Source organism: Festucalex cinctus, chromosome 12 (genome assembly GCF_051991245.1).
Source record: "Festucalex cinctus isolate MCC-2025b chromosome 12, RoL_Fcin_1.0, whole genome shotgun sequence".
In the NCBI taxonomy this organism is placed as follows: domain Eukaryota; kingdom Metazoa; phylum Chordata; class Actinopteri; order Syngnathiformes; family Syngnathidae; genus Festucalex; species Festucalex cinctus.
Window position 1 is genome coordinate 25655803 of NC_135422.1, and position 20739 is coordinate 25676541.

Sequence of the window (20739 nt, forward strand, 5' to 3'; positions counted from 1 at the left end):
TTGTTAACCTGAGTTATGGATCAATGATTACAGCACATTGATGCCAACTATGAAGTTTGCTGTCTTTTCTTTCATTTACTTTACGAGCGATACTGTCTTAATCGCTGATGACATTGCTGTAACTGCATTAAGTGAAAAGACTACCTGTATGTATTGTCCAACTCTCAACAAAGACATGCACGATGTGTAACCAGAACTAGAAATAATCTGTTAAATTCCCTGAGAGGATTTGGGATTAACATGTCATGTATATACATGTTATTCATGCTTGCTTAGTTATGTTTAAAACATTAATACATATAGGATGTGTTGATTTTAATATAATGATTGTTGAATAAGAGCTAAGACTATTGACATATGTATTACAAGTAGAACAGAAGCTTTCAGCCCCACATTGAATTTCCTGTTTGAAAAACAGGAACTGGTTGCTAAGCTACGCAAGCCACAGAGCGCAACCTGGTTCAACAGTTTCCTGTGTGTGTTGATGCAAAGATCAAGCCCCGACTTGCGCGCTTGTAACGTAACTGTGTGGAGACTTACTGAGAACAAGTCCCAAAATGTTTTGCGCATTGATATGTGAAGAGACTGGAAATCCCCACGTAAGCGCGGAAGGACACACTCGCCATGATGAAACCAGTGGCACGCACCCAAGTTTATAAAAGATCGTCCCTTGCGATGATCGAGGCTCTTCTTCGTCACCCTGCGATGTGATCTGTATGGAGTGTGTTGCTGAAGGTTGATTCTCGGCTTCGTGGGACTTAGGTTTCTTCATGAAAGGACTTTGACTCTTTGCCGTGGGTGAATCATTCTTCAAAGATTGGGTAAAGTACAAAATTTTTATTAATAAGGTGTTTAAGAGGAAGATATGAAAGATTTATCGCGTGTAGGGTGAGAGCCATTTAACCACTCCCATATCTTTAAATTATTTTTGACCAAAAACGCCTTATTTTGAATCGGGTTTTGAGTTCTCTTGAGAAATGATCAATCTTAGAAAGCTCTGAAAAAAGGTTTAAATATTATTTTGATTCCTGTTTCCTATTTTATTCTATCTTTATTGATTTTATGTTTTTATTTTAAATGTGATTTTTATGAATTATGTTCGCTATATCATTATTGTCAATAAAATTATTAAAAGACTATTTGTGAATTAATCATTTTATTTGTTTCTTTTTCTTTTTATTTTTATTTCTTTCGGACATTTTATAAGTCCGAGGTCGTTTTATAAGGCCTAATAAAATACTTTATAAACCAAGTGTGAATTTATTATTTTTGATTCTTTTTATTTTTATTTTTTATTCATTTATTTATTTATTTTTATTTGATTTTGTTTTCATTCGTTTTGATCATTTCGTAAGTCAGCATTATATTTCTTCGAGACGGACACAACAGCAACGGACGTCCGGAAAGAGGTAAGTGCATTCGAATGACATCTAACCAGTGTTTCCATCTGTATTAATAAAGTCAAATACTCCAGCTTGATATGAAACAAATCCGTATGATCCTTACAAGGATTATTAAATAACTAGGTCAATAACAAATGCAAACAACTTATGAAAGTGGAGCTGCCAATGTAAGTGAGGTGTTCATACTATATTCCTGGGCTTTGTGTGGTTATTCACTCGGGATTGATAGGTGGATGAAAACGGATTGGCCTCATGATAAGAAGACAGTGAACAAACCTAGGTGAGTCCACTTTGATATATCGGCTTAATTAATTCCCGTCTCCTCACGCTAACGCCTTAGAGCCGATGAGGGAAAAGGGGAATTTCTAACCCTTTAATTGGAGAGTCGATCAGGACATATTTCCCGATTTAAGTCCTGCGGGTAAGCGGAAGTTGACAGTAACTAAAACGTTTTAACTTGTTAGCCTCATCACCTAACAACTCATAAAAAAAACAAAAAAACTCATAAACAGTTCTAGGGAAACTGAAACGTAAGAAAAATCCTGCTTGTGTAAACAATTGCACCTTAACACATGCGTGCATTTGTCATTAACGTATGTACATGAAATTCATAGGCATACACAATAATAAATCCTCATACTCACATATACAATTTTCATTTCACTCATAATGGTGCATTGAGAAAGGGGAAAAAAAAAGTTACATTCCTGCAATTTTACTAGTGTGTATTGCCTAAAAAAGCTTCAAGTGCATGCCGCCATATTTGGCAATGTAGTGTGGCATATTCTGTTCTGTAACTATGAAAAATGAAAGTACATTAACGTGAGTGCCGTGTTTTACCCCTACCTAAATCATTGTACTGTACTCTTACTCATTGCACGAATCTGTTGAAACCGTTTAAGTCGATGCGTTAGGAAGGTACAAGCGAGGATGGTCCATCCACAAGCAGAAACTGCGCCACTCGAACAGAGTTTCCTGCCCCTTTGTCAAGTTCCAATAAGTTCAAAGTCATGTAACTGGAAGCTCATCAAAAGTATTTACTGTCACTCATTGTACATTTACATCCCTATAGGTTAGCGGACACGGGACCGAGACCACCTATTTTTGGAATACCTGCACCAATTTGATGAAAAGAAGGGGGAGTCCACGAGTGCAATGTTCTTAGAAGAAATGCAGTTGCACAAGGAGGACCTTGAACTCAGACGCGAGCAGCACAAGGAGGAAGTTGACCTCAGAAGCGAGGAGCGCAAGGAAGATCAACACGTGGCACATGAGCTGGTTGAACAAAGGCACGACAGAGAGTTCCAAATGGGCTTCCTGGCAGTCCTAAACAGACTTGTGGACACAAATAAGCCAAATGCATAAGTAATAAATGCTTTTGTTTTCATATCACTTTTGTGGTTCTGTTTTTTTTTCCACACGAATAAAAACTTATGCTCAATGAATTCTTTTTAATGTTTTTATTTTTGACAAACAGTAATGCAAACATAATTACAGCGTCCCACCATTCAGAGGTTCTGATGTTCTTCCACTCCCTGCGCGGAACATACCCAGATTGGTAGAAGTGGCAAATCTGAAACAGAAACACAACAATTTAACAAAACACTTTGGATCGGTCAATCATGTGTTTAACAGAAAAAAAAAAAAAACATGCAGACAGACTAACAATACATCCAGGTCCAACGGTATTATGAAATACGCAGCGTACATGTAGCGTGAACAGCAACTCGCCATCAAGCCCTATTTTGCCGTGAATTGCACGAGAACTCGGCAGGAAACACCAGTTTCCAGCGATTGCCCTTTTCATGGCAGAAAGTACGACAAAATATCCACAAACGACCGACGCGCGGGGACACACGCAAGTAGACGTGCAACTGAACGCGCCAGTCATACGATGTGGTTAAGGCACTAATACACTCTGTAACTTCATTTTTTTTTTTTCGTGTTCTCCACCTTGCAAGGGGAGCTCCATTACATGTTACAGCTTAATTCCGATGTGAAATAAATTTCGTATAATTGTGTGTTTAAACCTTACCAGTGCACGTCTTCGTGCTTGCAGGTTTGACTGTCTTTCCAAGTGAGCAACTCCTGCCCATTTCTCAACTTGATGTGGTAATACGGCGGGTCCCAATGGTTCTCATCAACCTTTCCCGTGAAGTTCTAATTGCTGCAAACACAACTCTGTACAACATGACAAGGAAAACGAAAAGATGATATGCCTTGTATCATAACAAATGGCGATGGAGGGTCAAAAGTCGCGTTTTTCAACGTCACACTGGTTGTTTGTCATTCAGTTTTACCGGTACCGCCACTTGCTGGACAGGCGGGGTAGTGCTGTTTTTTTTCTTCCCCTGACATACGTCATCAGTCTCATTTGAATAAACTACCCTGCCTGCTTTCATGCCGTGTGAACGCAAACCCGTGGGCCGCTCACAAGTTTTTCGGACCCGGAACTGACTCTACCATGAACTCAAAGTTCCTGGGCTTTTTGGTGTGAAAGCGCCTATATATCTGAACTAGAGGTGTCAGTGGATTAAAATTTGTAATCATAATTAATCGCATTACTTCAATAATTAACTGACTATTAATCACACATTAATTGCACATTTTATATCTCAATTTATACATACATTTACAATAAAATGTACAATTTCAATATGTGTTTTTTTTTTTTAGTCATTGATAGAGTAATTTCATCACAATTCAATTAAAAGAATTTAAAAATTCATTGATAGAGTAATTTCATAACAATTCAAGAAAAAAAAAGTTAAAAAAAAAATAAAAATAAAATATGTGCTGTACTGTAAAACCAAACCAAAGCGTGACTGATTTTTGGGCATTTTATTTTTGTTGCTCGTCATTCAACTGCGCCTGGGTCCCCTTCCGCCATCATCAGCCCGCCATTTTTTAATTTTTATTTTTTTAAAGCCAAAAGAACCTGTAATGCAGTTACAGGTTGTCAATTGATGACATTTATTTGTAATTTGAAAACATCTTAATGTCAATATATCACTTTGTGCTTTACAGCAAACTTGATTACTGCTCGTGCCAGTGCAGGTGTGGACAGTCAAGCAACCTTGGCCAAGCACTACAATGTGCTACAGGCTTTGTTTAAAAGAAGAAAACTTATAAACTACCAGGATGTTTCTCAGCTTTAGGACTTGTAATTTTCAGCCAGAAGATCATTTATTGACTGATATAATTAGTGAGGAGACCAGACCTGATAAGATTCTCGAAGCTTATCCTGTTTTAAGGACACTAGACATGTAAGTCATCGTTGATTGTGCATAATTGATACAAGGCACTAGACACTCAATGTTTTTGATTTGGATTTCCATGTCTAAAGCAATTTTTACTCATATCAATTTTGATAAAATATTTTATAGGTGATGGATGAGCTGCGACGCATTCTGGACATGAGAAACTGTAACTTCATCTGTGAATTAAAGGGAAGATGGCATGTCACCTGCCAAAGAGTGCAGATTTTTGGTGTGTCCAAAAAGATGCTGAAATCACCAATGGGAGTGGACAAAGGTTAACTTTTTTTCTTCTTTTCTGTTTTTTTTGTTTTTTTTTGTGTTTTTTTTTGTGATCACATGATCACAGTGAGGTTAAGGGATTAAGTATGGAGGACCAAAAATGCCTAAATAAAAAAATAAAAAAAATACAAGTGAAGTTAAAACAGATATAAAAAAATATAATTCAAAAAAATAAATATAAAAGAATAAATATAAATGGAAATAGAGATATTGTTGAGGGTATGTATGTATATAAACGCTCTGCTCTCATTTATTTCATGGTGCAGACGTAAGCATGAAATGTTATTCAAATGAGTGGCGGTAGGGCTGTGCAATTAATTGAAATTCTGTTATAATTAAATTACTACACTCCACAATTACAAAATCGGCATAATAATAAATAAAATAATACTAATTTTGACTTATTTAAATGTATTTATTTTTCCCTTTTTTTTTAAATTTAAAATACTACTAAAGTTTCATCCAATAGGAACTTGCGAGTTTAGTGTATCAGAGAAATTTGTCTTAATATTTTTTACATGTTTAAACATTTTCTCGTTTTGTACCCAAAAACAAATGATTGTCTTAATCGTGATTGCAATTATTGCCAAATTAATATTAGATTAAGATTTTCTTCATAAATAAGCAGCCCTAAGTGGCGGTTCTAAGTGTGTCTTGGGTGGAACTATTCACCTATTGGTTGATCAACATGTCAGTCTGTCGGACTCTACTTGTTGCAGAGCAAGGGAGAATTCTCACACACGAAAGAAACAATGGATCTTGTTGTTTACAAGAACTTGTATGAAGTTGTCGAGCAACTCGGAAGTCGCAAGTTGTCATGACAGTGGACAAGATAGTCATCCATTGCTGGCGGTGTCCAACTCAAGCTTAGAACTGCACCCTCATTTGAAAACATTTCATGATGCATTTCATGCTGACAGCATCTGCAGCATGAACTAAATGAATACAAGAGCAGAGCGTTTTTTTGATTGACATTTAATTCTATTTATATTTATTTATTTTTATATTTATTCCCATATTTATTTTTATATTTAGTTTTTGAATCCCGTTTCATAGGTTTTACTTATTTATTTATTTATTTATTCATTTAGCCATTTATATATTTTTGTATTAATTTTTGCTTCCTGCTTGCCTAGTGTGTAGACGCAATCTGCTCTGCTCCTGCTTTGCTTTGCATTCTTTCAGCTGATAACTACTTTTTTCTTTCTTTTTCTGGGATTTTTCCTGGACATTTGCCTCGATGTGGCTGTACTACCTTTTTGTTTGGTAGTTACAACCAGCTGGGCGCTTTTTTCAACATTTTTTTGGGAAATTCCTCACGATAACGTGAGCACGGCCTGCTAATCAGCACGCGACTAGCAGCATGGCTGGACGAATGATGCCTTCCATCTCGACCGATGAATACCACAAACTTCTTCAGAAGATGGCAGTGCTGGAGACAAGAATGCACCGCCTTGAAATGTTTGTGGAGGTGAATGGAAAATCGTGGAATGACACCACACTGCCAATGTCTCCAAACGGTGGTCATGAGCATGCTAACAAACAGCTAGCTCCATCCACTGACCCTCTGTGGAATGTGCTGGGAGCAAAGCCAAAACTGAGGAGTCGTCGCCCAACAGCTGGACCTGACCGCCAACTAATGCCTGAGGAAACACGTCGGCCTATGCAAAAGGCTACCTCAACCCCAAGAAATCAGTCTTGGACGTTGGTACCAGCAAGAAAAAGGAAACAAAATACTGATATCGAACTGAGAAACAGGTTTGCCGTGCTGTCGCCGAGCCAGCAAGCCTCGGGGGATCACAGCACCAGTCAAAGGTATGAAACCGGACCTTCTCAGCAAATGCGTTCAGCTACTGAGACACAAACACTGATAATAGGCGACAAAGCCTTGTTTGGTGTTAAACGTCTGTGCAGCAGAAAAAACACAAAAGTTCTGTGTTTTGCTAATGACATGGTGCTGGACATTTCTGAAAAAGTCGACAAGGTTGCTACTGACTACCCGACTGTGAGATCGATTGTGATTCACACAGGAGCATTCGATGTGTTGAAAAAACAGTCGGAGATACTGAAGCAAGACTTTATTACCCTTCTACACAAGATGATATGCCTAAACGCAGAGGTTTTTCTGAGTGGTCCTCTGCCTACTGTCCGACCAGGTGATGAGCGTTTCAGTCGGATTATGTCACTCTCGAGATGGCTGAAAAGCATCTGTGCTTCTTACTCAGTGAACTTTATTGACAATTTTTCTATGTTTTGTGAACGTCACCATCTTTTCCAACGCAATGGGATTTATCTCAATAAGCAGGGAGTCAGATTACTGATAGCCAACATCTTCCATAGTGTGCGTCACTGGACGCTATGTTCCCAAAACAAAGGACATGAAACACAACAACCGATAAGAAGAGGATCTGGTGAGGGTGGCTCACTATCTTGCACTCCCTGCCCTTCAGAACAGAACAGATTGATTTGTCCTCATCTGCCCACACTCCAAACACCAAACATCCAGCTCCCCTGCTCCCGAACGACACCTGCCAAACACCACCACGACCACCACTACCACCACCAGTTTCACTACCAGATGCGCCCCTGCGCTGTTCATCGCCCCCAAGCGACATCTGCCAGACAGCGCCACTACCGGATTCACTGCCGGATGCACCCCCGCGCTGTGCACCGCCCCCGAATGACCCGATGACTGACTCGCAAGCAAGTCTCACCAACAGGTTGAGCAATCTGGTCAATCTCTCCATACAGCTAAATAAAAGTCTCTCCAGGCAGCTGCCTGCTGATGACGGTTCGCCCATGCTCCCCCCAAGACGCCACATTCAGCTATCTACTAATTGTCTGACTCCACCAAGCCTCAGCATACAGCTCCCCACCCGCCGACCTCCATCTTTGGCGATGGAGAATCTCAACTACAGCTCGGTCTGATATGCTTTGGGTCCAGACTACATATACAATATAAAAAATGTGTGTTCCCAGAATAAGTCAGGACCCAAGGAAGCTTGTGGCGTTCCTGTGATTACAAGAAATAGAAAGTTGGCAAAAGAAATGAGAAGAAATAAGTCAGAAGCTACAAACCTAGTCAGTATAGCTTGTCAACCTCTGACTAAACCAGCGTCTCCGATTACCACTGTGAGACTAGCGCTACTAAATACAAGATCACTAGTCAACAAATCATTGTTGATTCATGACATTATTATGACATGATCTTGACTTATTTCTCCTCAGTGAAACATGGCTAACAGAAGGTTCCTGCAACACTGTTCTCAATGAGGCAACACCAACAAATTTTAGTTTCATGAACAAATGTCGTAATGGCAAAAAAGGCGGTGGACTTGCTGCCATTTTTAAATCTCTATTTCAGTGTAAAGAAATTTCATTGGGAGGCTTTAATTCATTTGAATATCTTAGTCTTTTGGTAAAAGGTGAACCAAACATCGTCATTGTCATAATTTATAGACCTCCAAAACAAAAAGGCAGATTCATGGAGGAATTTGAAGAAATGCTGTCAGTAATTTGTACCGACTATGACTATCTGGTCTTAACTGGAGACTTTAACATTCATGTTGACAACAACTTGGATAAAAATACCAAAGAATTTTGTAATATACTTGATATTTTTGGTCTCTCACAACATGTAAAAGGTCCAACACACAATCAAGGTCACATTCTTGATCTCGTCATCTCTAAAGGTGTTGACATTTTATCTGTTGAGGTGAAAGATCTGGCTATTTCAGATCATTCCTGTGTGTTTTTTGAATTACAAACAATCCCAGAAGCTCAAACAACTACTGTCTCTATTAAAAAAAGGTACATAAATGAGAATACAAGCAACATGTTTATGGAATTAATGGCTGCATCACCAACTGTAAATGCAGAGACCGTTGATGAACTTCTGGATGAATTCACCTCAAAAATCTCAAATGTTTTGGATGCTGTTGCTCCGATTAAAACTAAGACCATTTCATCCCGAACTAAAACACCTTGGAGGTATGCTACCAACGTAATGACTTTGAAATCTAAATGCAGAAAAGCAGAGCGAAAGTGGAGAAAAACTAAACTCCAAGTTCATTTTGACCTGTACAGACAATGTCTTTGTCATTTTAACCAAGAGTTAGTAATAGCTAGACAACAACACTTTTCTGAAATTATTAGTAGGAACCTCAACAATACACGCACTCTATTTGCCGTGGTTGACAAACTTACAAATCCCCCAAATCAAACAGCGCCAGAACTCCTCTCAACAGATAAATGCAATGAATTTGCCTGCTACTTTAGTGAAAAAGTACAAGCCATCAGGTCAAACAATGTGACAAACCAGCAAAATAACAAAATGATGCAGCAATTAAAATCACCTAGGAATAATTTAATTACCATGACAGAATTTGACTCAGTGGATCAAAATACTGTAGTAGACTTGGTTGAGCAATTGAAACCTTCCACGAGCTGTCTTGACTCAATACCATCTGGCTTTTTCAAAACCATTGTGAAATCTATTCAGATCGATTTACAACAAATAATTAATTGCTCACTTCAATCAGGTGAGCTTTCTAAATGTCTGAAAGTAGCCGCCGTCATGCCCATTCTAAAAAAGAGAACACTGGATGTCTCCCTGCTAGCAAAATTATAGACCAATCGCAAACCTTCCCTTCGTAACTAAAATAGTTGAAAAAGTGGTTTTTAATCAACTCAGCAATTTCTTGAGCTTAAACGGACTTTTGGATAAATTCCAGTCAGGTTTACGACCTAATCACAGTACAGAAACAGCTCTGATTAAAGTACTGAATGATATAAGATTGAACACTGATGCAGGGAAGGTATCATTGCTCGTCTTGTTGGACCTCAGTGCAGCATTTGACACGATTGATCATAATATACTGTTAGACAGGCTGGAAACTTGGGTGGGATTAAATGGAACAGTCCTTAAATGGTTCAGGTCCTATTTGGAGGAAAGGAGTTACTTTGTGACCATTGGAAATTTTGAATCTGATCGAAAGGCCATGACATGTGGGGTCCCTCAAGGGTCAGTCCTTGGACCCCTGTTGTTCAGTCTGTATATGTTACCTTTGGGTCAAATGCTTCAGAACGCCGATGTTGACTACCATAGTTATGCAGATGACACACAATTGTATTTATCAATGTCCCCAAATGACAGCAGTTCTATTAACGTATTGTGTCATTCTTTAGAGCAAGTTAACAACTGGATGAACCAAAATTTCCTTCAGCTGAATGAAAACAAAACGGAGCTCATTGTTTTCGGCAATAAAGAAAAGAGGATTGCTGTTAAAAAACATCTTGAGTCACTGTCTTTAGAAACTAAAGACCAAGATCGCAATCTTGGGGTACTAATAGACTCAGACCTGACCTTCAGCAATCATATTAAATTCATCACTAAAACAGCCTTTTACCAGCTGAAAAACATATCCAGACTGAAGGACTGCATGCTTCAAGCAGACCAAGAGAAGCTTATCCATGCTTTTATCTCCAGCAGACTAGATTACTGTAACGGTCTTCTGACTGGACTCTCTCAAAAGAACATGAGACAATTGCAGCTCATTCAGAACGCTGCAGCTCGAGTTCTGACCAAAACAAAGAGATCAGAACATATTACTCCAGTACTTAACTCTTTGACCGCCATAAACGTTTAAAAACGTTCAGTATAATCCTAGGATAGGCCGCCATAGACGTCAATTGACGTCTACTATGTTTTTTTATGGAAACGGGTGGAGGAAGGCCTTGGGCAGCTGTGCTCTAAGTATCAAGCCGATCGGGTTACTATAATGGGTATTCCTGGCCACTGTGATGAGTCTTTTGGACAAGATCGGGTAGGAGACAACAGTAGAAGAAGAGAGGCTGAGCTAGAGTGTTGAGGGGGAGAGAATAGCTAACTTGGCTAAGGGAGTCAAAAAAGGCTACAGATGGCAAGCAGCCGCTTGATCCTTATTTTCAAAGCTCAAAAGCATCGACCAGTGCTCAAGAGCACAGTGATGACGGGGTTAAGTCATAGTTGAAGCAGTGACGCGGCCGTTTCGACCACGTCCTAAGGCCCCACCGGCTAGCGATGCTAATAACGTCCTAAGGCCCCACCGGCTAGCGATGCTAACACCGGAGAAAAGTGGTGCACAACCGAGCACATCTGCACAGATGACGTTTCATCGGACGATGACGACTACTATGGGTCCGATGCAAGACAGTCTTGGACAGTCTTCCAAAGAACGTGAAGGTAAGCGCTAACATGCTAAGAGATTGCTAGTAAGATTACTTTCCTTTTCGGGCGATCTGCTAGCAGTGTGTGTAAATGTGCTGATATACACTAAAACATCTATTACCTATACAAACGTGAATGTATATTTTATAGATCGTGCTCACAGCAACGTCCGACCGCTGGTTCTACGACAAAGAAAGGTAAAAAAAAAAAAAAAAACGTTTTCAATACACCGCAACAATAAAAGGAAAGTCTTTCGATTGTATTGTAATTGTATATGTTTCTTTCAGCTCCTACTCATAGGGCCCAAAGTGACCCTTCTCACAGTGAGCAGAACAAAGGTAAAAAGAAAAGATTCTCCACGGCACTAATAAAATATTTGATGGTAAACATCTTCTATAATTTACAGAATGTGCATCAACCAATACACCCAAGAAAAAAAGGTAAACATATGCACACACACGCACATTGCATCACACTGCTCTAAAATAATATGATATTGAAATGTATATTTGCAGATCCCAAAGATTCTGGCTGGCGTGAAGTTGATGAATTCGGCTGGCAGCCAACCATCTTCCCCTTTGCTGCAAAACCAGGACCAAGGGATGCTGCAGCAGAGCTGAATTCCCACCTGCCAGCTGACATCCTGGAGCTCTTCATCACGGATTAACTTCTCCAGCACATCGTTCATCATACCAACCTCTACGCAAATCAGTCCATGCAGAAGCAGACTGACAAAAACTGTTGCGCACGTGTAAATAGTTTGCAAAGAGTTTTCTAAATTGTTTGTTCGGATTGCTACTGTTGCATGTAAATAAACTGTTATTTTGCAATCAAAAAACATTTTTTATTGTTGGGGTAGTGTTTTATAGAAGTTTAGGTGTTTGTAGAATCACTCATGCAAAAAAAAAAAGTGCCAAATTCACTAGAGTGCATGAAATAACATCGTTTCACAAAAAGCTTGATTTCTCCGTATTTTGGAAGAAAATAGAGGATTTGGGTGAAACGAAGCTGTTTTCTATTGTTGATTACTGAAGAATCCGAATAAGGTAGAAACAAACTTTTTTTTTTTTTTTTTAGATGAAAGATGAGACTTCAATCTTTCATTTGGTAGTAGCCTATCCGCGTTTCCATAGTCCTAACACAACATTTTCTGTGGAGCTTGAAAGATCGGTAAAATTCTGTAAATCAGCTGGCACTATGGGGTTACCTTTTCCGAAAATGGCTGGCAGTCAAAGAGTTAAGGATTTACACTGGCTCCAAGTCAGCTGTAGAATCGATTTTAAAGTTCTGCTACTGGTCTATAAATCACTAAATGGTTTGGGTCCTGAATATATCCAAGAAATGCTGCTTGAGTACAAACCCAGCAGGGCTCTGAGATCTACAGACTTGGGCCAACTAGTGGAACCCAGAGTTCGAAGCAAACATGGTGAAGCTGCATTTAGCTATTATGCTGCACACAGATGGAATAGGCTTCCAACAGAAGTGAAGTCAGCCCCGAGTGTAAATGCTTTTAAATCCAGGTTAAAAACTTTGCTTTTTTCTTATACCTTTGATTAGGGACTTTTAAACAGCTTTAATTAAGTGTTTTTTTATTATTTTAAACTTCCTTATGTTAAATGTTTTATTGTATGTTCTTTTTAGAAAATTTTGTAACCTTTCATTTATTTTTCTTCCTCTGAATGTTAACTATTGTTTCTTGATGCTTATGTGTTGTCTTTCCTTGTGTAAAGCACATTGAGTTGCCTTGTGTATGAAATGTACTATACAAATAAACTTGCCTTGCCTTGCCTTGTATTTTATTTTTATCCATATTTATTTTCACTTTTTATTATTTGGGCATTTTTGGTCCTCTATAGTTGAATTCATGTACTTGTGTCTCGTCAATTACCCCCCCTCCCCCAATCTCTTTTCGCTGCCCTCCTTAACTCCTCTCAAAACTCAATTCTCTATTCTAACTGGGTGAAGCATCACTGATATTTTATTATTAGGTTGATGTTATCCGCCTATTTGGGGGCAAGCTAAAGATGGAGACATTTTCCTCAGAATGGTACAGTTTGTTTGAGTACTTAAATACTAGAACTTTCAAATGATTACATTTTTAAATCAGATTAACCACATCTTAGAATTTTGATTAATCATGATTAATCACTTAATTAAAAGGCTTTTTTTAAATCAACATTTTTCTGCCCACCAAATTTAAAGAGCACTTGTTTTGGCATTTAATGTTATAAGGATGCCTTCAAAAAAAATTTATCCACTGTACATGCTCATCATCCACTTTTTCTAATCAGTTAATTACTTGCATAATTTGAAAAGGAAAAAAAAAAGGCCCTGATTAAAAAAAAGACAATATTAATGCGATATTTTTTGTCATTGATTGATTAGTTAACGCTTTAACTTTATTATTAAACACTGAATCTTTTTTTTCTATTCCAACAGTTCAAGAGGCAGTTGAAATTTTGAGTGTGTTGCCATCACTGGTCCCCTAGCTCCGTTTCTGCTCCAACTAAGAAAGGCTGTGGCGCATGCCGTTGAGGTGAGCAATGCAAAATATTCGGGGCCATATATTGACTTTATTTTTTTTAAATGTAAGCTAACTGAAGGTGTATCTTCTGCTTTCTTCAACTGAGTATTTATATGCTTTTTCTTCCTTTTCTTTTGCATTCTGTTTGGTTAAAAAGTTAAAGGGATACTTGATTCATTGAGCCATTTTCAGCAGTAAAAAGTTAATATTTTGTCTATAATTAATGTAGCAACTTCATTATTTTTCATGTGTAATTCTGCTACATTCGAGGATGGTCGGAAGTCGGATATATCAGTTGGTTTTCCCCAGTTCCGACCTGAAAGTGTTTGAAGCGAAAGTAAACAACCAAAGTGTTGGATAGAGTTAAATTGTTTTTTATTTTGGTTCTTAAAACAAATTTTTGACCTCCAGCAAACTTGCGTATAATTTGTATAATTTTGTGCAGGGAAATAGCGGCATACTGTCATGTACGTTGCGTTACATGAAGTTATGTTGAATATTTATGAATAAAGAAAGATATCTAGTTTTATACTCGAGTAAATTGTGTTTTACCATTTACGGTCTGCATTTCCAAAGGGGAAACCGTTGTAGTGACGTCACTTATAGTACTTCAGAATTCGGGGTCTTTCTTTTTTTTTTTTTCCGAATTCGCAAGTGGAATTTCCGAGTTCAACGGAGCGTCCCGGTACACACCTCCTGGTTTAAACTCGGAAAAGTCCGACTTCCGACCATCCTCAAATTCAACAATAGTACCTTTTTAAAAAGTATTTTTTTTCTACTTCCTGTCGACTGATGATGACATCACCTGTGCTGAAGAAGTAGGTAACAACCAATCATGGGTCAATTTACTGACCAAACCCAGAAAACAGGTGAGCCATTGGCCTTAACCTACTTCCGCAGCACAGGTGATGCCATCATCGACAACAAGTAGAAAAAAAAATACTTTTTAAAGGTACTAATTGTACGTGAAAAATAATGAAGTTATCAAATTCATTTTGGACAAAATATTAACTTTTCACTGCTGAAAATTGTTCAATGAGTCAAGTATCCTTTTATTAAGATAGTGCTTTCTCTACAAAGTAACATTTAGTATTTGATTGCACCCAACCTATTTACCGTAGGGCCAAGGTTCCAGAGAAATATAACCATTATTCTGACAGAAGGATGTCTTATGTGTTTTAGGAAAACCAAGACCCCAATTCCTACTTGAGGAAGCGCCCTCTCACTTGCCCAGTACTGATTGTTGGCTCGTCCAAATGTCTTCGAGCTGTAGGAGATGTGCCCTCAACTGCATTTCCCAAACACAAGGTCACTAAAGGTGTTTTATAACTGATGGCACACTATACACCCTACATCTGACATACCCTAAGTGTGTCGCCACTCCGCTGTCACTCATACAAACAGTGGACAACATTCATGAGAGAGATCTTACATCATCTTACGCAAAAAAAGCATGGCTGAGTGGAAGGCTTTTGTTGGCCAGTAGGCGTGTGGGATGCAAAATGGCTCCCCCTTTTTCCCTGAGGTTGCTATCAACACATAATGATGGATAATTGATCTGATGTTCAGTTTGTGAGACCGCTTAAGTTTTAAGCACTTAAGGCAAATGTTACGAGCAGAGCAATTGTTTATGTGGTTTATATATATATATTTTTGTGTATACATTGTATATGTTTGGAAAATATTTCTGTTATGATATATGTAGCTTTCGCCCTACAAAAATGCATGCCAGTGGAAATGTGCATTAACCTGGAAACGGTGCCTTTTTAATAAATATTAAATATGAGACTAAGTCTCACTTCTTTACCTTATTAGGAGCTGGTAATGTCTTATATTGAGAACTTACTGTCATGATTTGAAGCTGATAATGTCTTAAAGGCCAAATGTGAAGTAATTTCATAAAATACCATATAGGGTCACAATTGAAGCATTGAAACACTGTCCAACAAATAAAGTATGAAAAAATAATTTATATGTTATATATTTGACGAAATAATCGCTTTTCCGAAGTTCGAGCCTGGCGGGCGACAAACCCGGAAGTGATACGTCACACCGGGAACAGCGATGGCAGCGCTCCATACAGACGCTATACAAAGCCACTCAAACGTCGATTCAGACAGCGATGTCAGCGATAGGTTGAGCGAAAATGAGGAGAACCAAGTTTTTAAAGAGTTGGAGGAAGAGGAGGAGGTTGGTATTTTATACGTTGGACCTTACATGTACGAGCCAGATGCTAATCAGGATGCTGATAATGCGCCCAGACACCTGACATGGAATGGAGACAAGACCCGTCGAAATTACAAGATGGGTAAGATATATATATAGGCAGTGGTATTTTTTCCACATAATTTTATATTTTTGTCTGATGACATTTAAAAATAAATAAATAAAAATGTTTAAAATAAAATGTTTTTAAAGCAGTTACTCAGTACTTGAGTATTCTTTTCAGCAATTTTTATTTTTTTTACTTGTACTTGAGAGATTTATCAATGACTATTTCTTACTTTTGTACATGATTCCGTCCACGTACTTGTATATTTTGAAACAAATGTTTTCATAAACAGAATTATTGGCTGATTGGTATAGCAATACACTTGTTCAATAACATTTCTGCTCATGGTGTCATCGCTCAGTATTTTACTTTTTTTTTTTTATATAAATTTCAGGCGTACTTGTGGTAATTGCCAGCAAATGCCTACAGCTGTAGAATGTGTTTGCTGCCATGAAATTCAAGAAGTAGTGACTACGTCTACAAGGAGAGGAACACTTCAATCAGGTACTGGACTGCATCACTGATCATCCTGGATTCAATGCTGTGTGCCTGAACCCATATGGATTATAGGTGGCATGGATGACCTACAAGCAGCAGTACAAAGGCAAGGCATTTGATGGGCCACAGGATGCCAAGTATAGACATATTGCCGACAGACAATTGGTGCGCTGGTGCTGGAAGTTTCTTGGTCTGGACAACCGTGTTCTGCTCCCAGCATGTTGCAATGTCTTGTATCAGGGCACATTTTCCACCACCAGGAGAAGAGGAGTCAGCTGTATTCAAAGGGTTTCGTGTTTCACAGAGAAATGTTCCAGAACTGTGATTTGTACTGGTTGCATCATAATAAGAATAAACAAATGAGGACAACTTAATACAAGGAATATGATTCTTTATTTCCTGAGGAATCTCGTATGGTGCTCAGCAATAACATTTGACTTGTCCGGTCTGTTCACTGCTGCTGTAAGAAATTGTGGCTCGACTACCACATCATTCGGTTTTGTACTTATTTGGAACGTCAATCACTTTCATCGCCTCTGAAAGGCAGTCATTCACATAGTCTACAAAAAAAAAAAAAAAATTGGGATGATAAATATTTGGGTGACATATGGGTTACACTCAGTAATGCATCTGCCTGGAATTGTTTTTGTTTCATAACTTACCATAAGTTTCATCCACCAATATCTTTCTCAGAGAATAGCCACCACTCTTATATTTGGGATAAACGATGCAGTAGGAGTGTATTCCTTCCTTCGTCACTTTCTGTGGTCTCCCAGCATTTTCATTATAATGCATAGCAGCGAGAATGATTCTGGAATTGAACAAAAATTGCCTTATAAAGAAATTGTCACATTGTGATGAAATAGCTTTATATCTCTAAGTTCTACATTTCATCCTTATGTTCTACTAGTCATGGACAAATCACACTTGAAGAAGCACATTATATATATATATATATATATATATATGTGTATATATATATATATATATATATATGTTTTTTTTCGATTCTTTGAGATGGCATTTTTGGTTGAACAGATGCAGTGGAAATTTAATAAATTTCCATTGCACTAGCTGTTATGTTTAAGCCATGAGCACCATCTAGAGGAGCCTCAAAGCAAGTGCTTCATTACGTTACTTTCCCCCCTCATCACCACTATAGTCTCCATTTCATACATATCAAAGTTTTCTTAAACGCACCTGCTTTTCATTCCTTTGTACGAGAAGTTGTACATCTTTGGGGCAAAGTGATTCACCACACTGTGAAAAGCTTACACACCACTGGTCTATCCGAGGTGAGACATCTTCATGACATCGTTGACAAACATGGTATTTGTCAGGAGTTCCACCACTGCGACATTGACTTCAGTACCTTCAAATGAATTTAATTTCCTTAGTTTGTTATAAATGTTAGTTGGCGTGTGACAGATGTTTGGTTGTTCTACAGATACAAGGTATGACAATATTTATATTTTCAGGTTAAACTAGCAACAACTCTAAGAATAAAAATATAAATAATACCTGGTAAGTACATAGTGACAAAAACAACTCCGCCTAACTTACTTTTATCCACACTATGTGGTGGCATAACTTCATCATCTTGGCTGTTTGAACAGGATTGATCCTGCAATAACTGACCCTCGTAATCAGCCATTTCTTGTTCAGAGGCAGCTGCAGAGGTGATAGCCTCAGCTACGGCTCGCTTCCTTTCTCGGTTAGCTGCTGCTGCACGCTGGGCAGGTGGATTTTGAATCTGCTGCTGGTCTTGTGGAGGCAGGTGAATTGTTGGGACAGCAGTTGTATTGAGCAATAACCTGCAGAAACATAAGGTGACACTAAAAATATGCGTCGCTCATAAAACCTATAAAACCTACCGGCAAAAATAAAAAATAAAAAAAAATAAAAAACAACTATCACATTTCATCTAACCCTGCCTTACCAAATATTTAATTATTTAATGACTCATAAAATGCAGTAAGATTGACATATGATTGGAAGTTTTTCAAATGGACGTGTCATGTTCTTTGATCAACAAAGCAATGCTGCCAACCTATTGAAATTTACTTTCAGAACAATTTGTCTCACTGCCATTATTACTCATCGTTGATATGAATAGCACCGAGACGTTAGCTTTCGGTTCACGTCGCTAGTTTCTACTGTTCATTCCACAACTGTTGGAAGCTCTGCTTTGTCAAAGTCATCAGTGATCTATCCATAAATTCCACGTTTTTTTCTAAATAATTGTTATCATACTTACTTTTTTTGCAAATCCATTATCATAAGCAGACCGGTTGAGGAAGCAGGCATCTTCGAAGTGTTTGTAACAGAGAACACTCCTCGACGATGGCGTGAAATTCATTCGCTTCGTGCGAATGAAAGTTGACCATTTACGTGCCCTGTTATCTTTTGGCCACTCATACAACTTTTCTTTAGCTTGAGAACAATACATCACCACACATCGCCGGGTCATCTTACCGAGTAGCAATGCAAACAATGCAGTTCAATGGCCGACTTCTCTCGCGACTTCCCGGTGTGACGTCATTTCCGAAAATTTCCGAAGATTGTCGAAGAAAAGCATTTTCGTTGTCAAGGGCGTTGCTATGGGTTAAACTAAGAACCTGAAAGGGTTGCGTCAAAAAAAATACCGAAAATATGCTTACAATGGTTTAGCCATTGGTATTACTCAAAAACATGGTTGGCCAACCTTACTTCACATTTGGTCTTTAAATTGAGAATAGTATTACTTGTAATTATGACTCAAAAACCCTTAAATAGTATTCTGTTTTCCTAACTTTAAGATAATTGTGTCTCAAAATACCTTTTTCTAATCTTACTTCAAGTAGATAACTTTCTTAAATCTAGAACAATTGCTCACATATACGACTTAAAATAAGTGAAATATACTTGAAATGATCAGAATGGTACCAAAATTCATGCTGGCTTTCAGGAGAAAATACTACTTTCAAGCATTACAACCTTATTATAAGACAGAAAAATATGACTACCCAACTAAAACTTGAGTTATTAAAGCTCATTTTAAGACATTTTAAGTCCTATCAGTCTTAGGAATTATGTCTTATTTCAAGAAATCTTAGTAAGACAATTTTCACTTGTTCCATTGGCAGTTTTTTTTTTTTGCTTAATTCAAGCAAAAATAGCTTGTTTTATTATTTTTTTTACTCATTTTTAGATCAGCATTTTTTCCAGTGTATTAACAAGAAATCTAACAAGAAATAGATCCAACGAAGCATTGGAGGCACTGAACTGACGTTCCCAACTACAAGCAGTCTTCAGACGAAGATATTTCAGCCCAGGAATGTATCCAGCTGTATCGGTTTGAGTGTTTTCTTGATGAAGGTGCTGGGGCAAATGTGCCAGGTCGTCTGCGTACAATCAAGGTGGCCGTAACCAGTTTCAAACTGCCGAGGTAGTCGGCAGGCTCCAGAACACAGAATGGTAAATCTTACTCTTTATTTTAAAATGGAAATTATGGACTAACAATGCTGTTTATATTTTCGTATGGGCGAAATAGCAAATGCTTTGTGGCCAAAATGTAGCTTGGTTTAGTCCGGTACACTTAAATTATTATGCTTTACTTGTTATAGTAAAAAGCTAATTTATATTGGTAGTAGCAAAATGAACTTATCCTTCTTAAAATGGAAACCATAAACTAAATGCTGCTTACTCGCCGTCATAAGAAGTGAAGCCACTACTGCCCCTTTTACATTGTTACATGACAACCTATGTGAGACTCAATTCACAATTAATGCAAAAAGGGTACTATAAAATGGATTTGGGAATTTAAATTGACCTCATACCAGTCAGATACATGACTTTTTTCTCCTAAAGTGCTTGTAATAGATAATCCAAGTATTTATCAAATAATGACAATTTTTTTGTAAATGTTATGAATGGCCAAAAATTTTTTTTTAAAAATGTTGCTTGTGCTTTGCAAGTGTTGCTGTGGTAACTGCGTAGCAATGGCAACAGTGAAGGAGAGCGTTTGCTGTCAGAGTCCGGAGCAGCAGATCCAGCGCATCACCCATCACTGGGCGTTCAAAACGGTGTGCTTCAATGTGGAAGTCCTGCAGACCCCTTACCGATTCCTTCTTGTGTAGTGTCAGTAATAAGGAGAACATTTCCATCAAATGACTATAAAGGATACCACAAAATATGATATAAATAAATACAATTATACAAAAGAAATACATGCATTTTTCTTTTCATCCAAAGTATAAGTGAACAAATAGAGAACAATCAGTTATGTCTATACATTTACAATTTTATTTTACAAA

General features: G+C 38.0%; 5 long non-coding RNA genes across 5 annotated transcripts; 3 read left to right on the forward strand and 2 right to left on the reverse strand.

Moving 5' to 3' along the window:
* Positions 1 to 573: 573 nt before the first annotated feature.
* LOC144032252 (uncharacterized) lies at positions 574 to 2792 on the forward strand. Its single transcript, XR_013287735.1, has 2 exons — positions 574 to 821; positions 2476 to 2792. It is a non-coding gene; the product is annotated as an uncharacterized LOC144032252 (long non-coding RNA).
* Positions 2793 to 10971: 8179 nt separating this feature from the next.
* Positions 10972 to 11590, forward strand: LOC144031323 (uncharacterized). The gene is made up of 4 exons (XR_013287495.1): positions 10972 to 11165; positions 11301 to 11347; positions 11438 to 11488; positions 11557 to 11590. It is a non-coding gene; the product is annotated as an uncharacterized LOC144031323 (long non-coding RNA).
* Positions 11591 to 15906: 4316 nt separating this feature from the next.
* LOC144031681 (uncharacterized) lies at positions 15907 to 16965 on the forward strand. The gene is made up of 3 exons (XR_013287581.1): positions 15907 to 15982; positions 16341 to 16450; positions 16517 to 16965. It is a non-coding gene; the product is annotated as an uncharacterized LOC144031681 (long non-coding RNA).
* Positions 16819 to 17732, reverse strand: LOC144031680 (uncharacterized). The gene is made up of 3 exons (XR_013287580.1): positions 17645 to 17732; positions 17107 to 17255; positions 16819 to 17004 (listed from the first exon to the last, which is right to left on the reverse strand). It is a non-coding gene; the product is annotated as an uncharacterized LOC144031680 (long non-coding RNA).
* Position 17733: 1 nt separating this feature from the next.
* LOC144031682 (uncharacterized) lies at positions 17734 to 19080 on the reverse strand. Its single transcript, XR_013287582.1, has 3 exons — positions 18702 to 19080; positions 18008 to 18258; positions 17734 to 17816 (listed from the first exon to the last, which is right to left on the reverse strand). It is a non-coding gene; the product is annotated as an uncharacterized LOC144031682 (long non-coding RNA).
* Positions 19081 to 20739: the final 1659 nt, after the last annotated feature.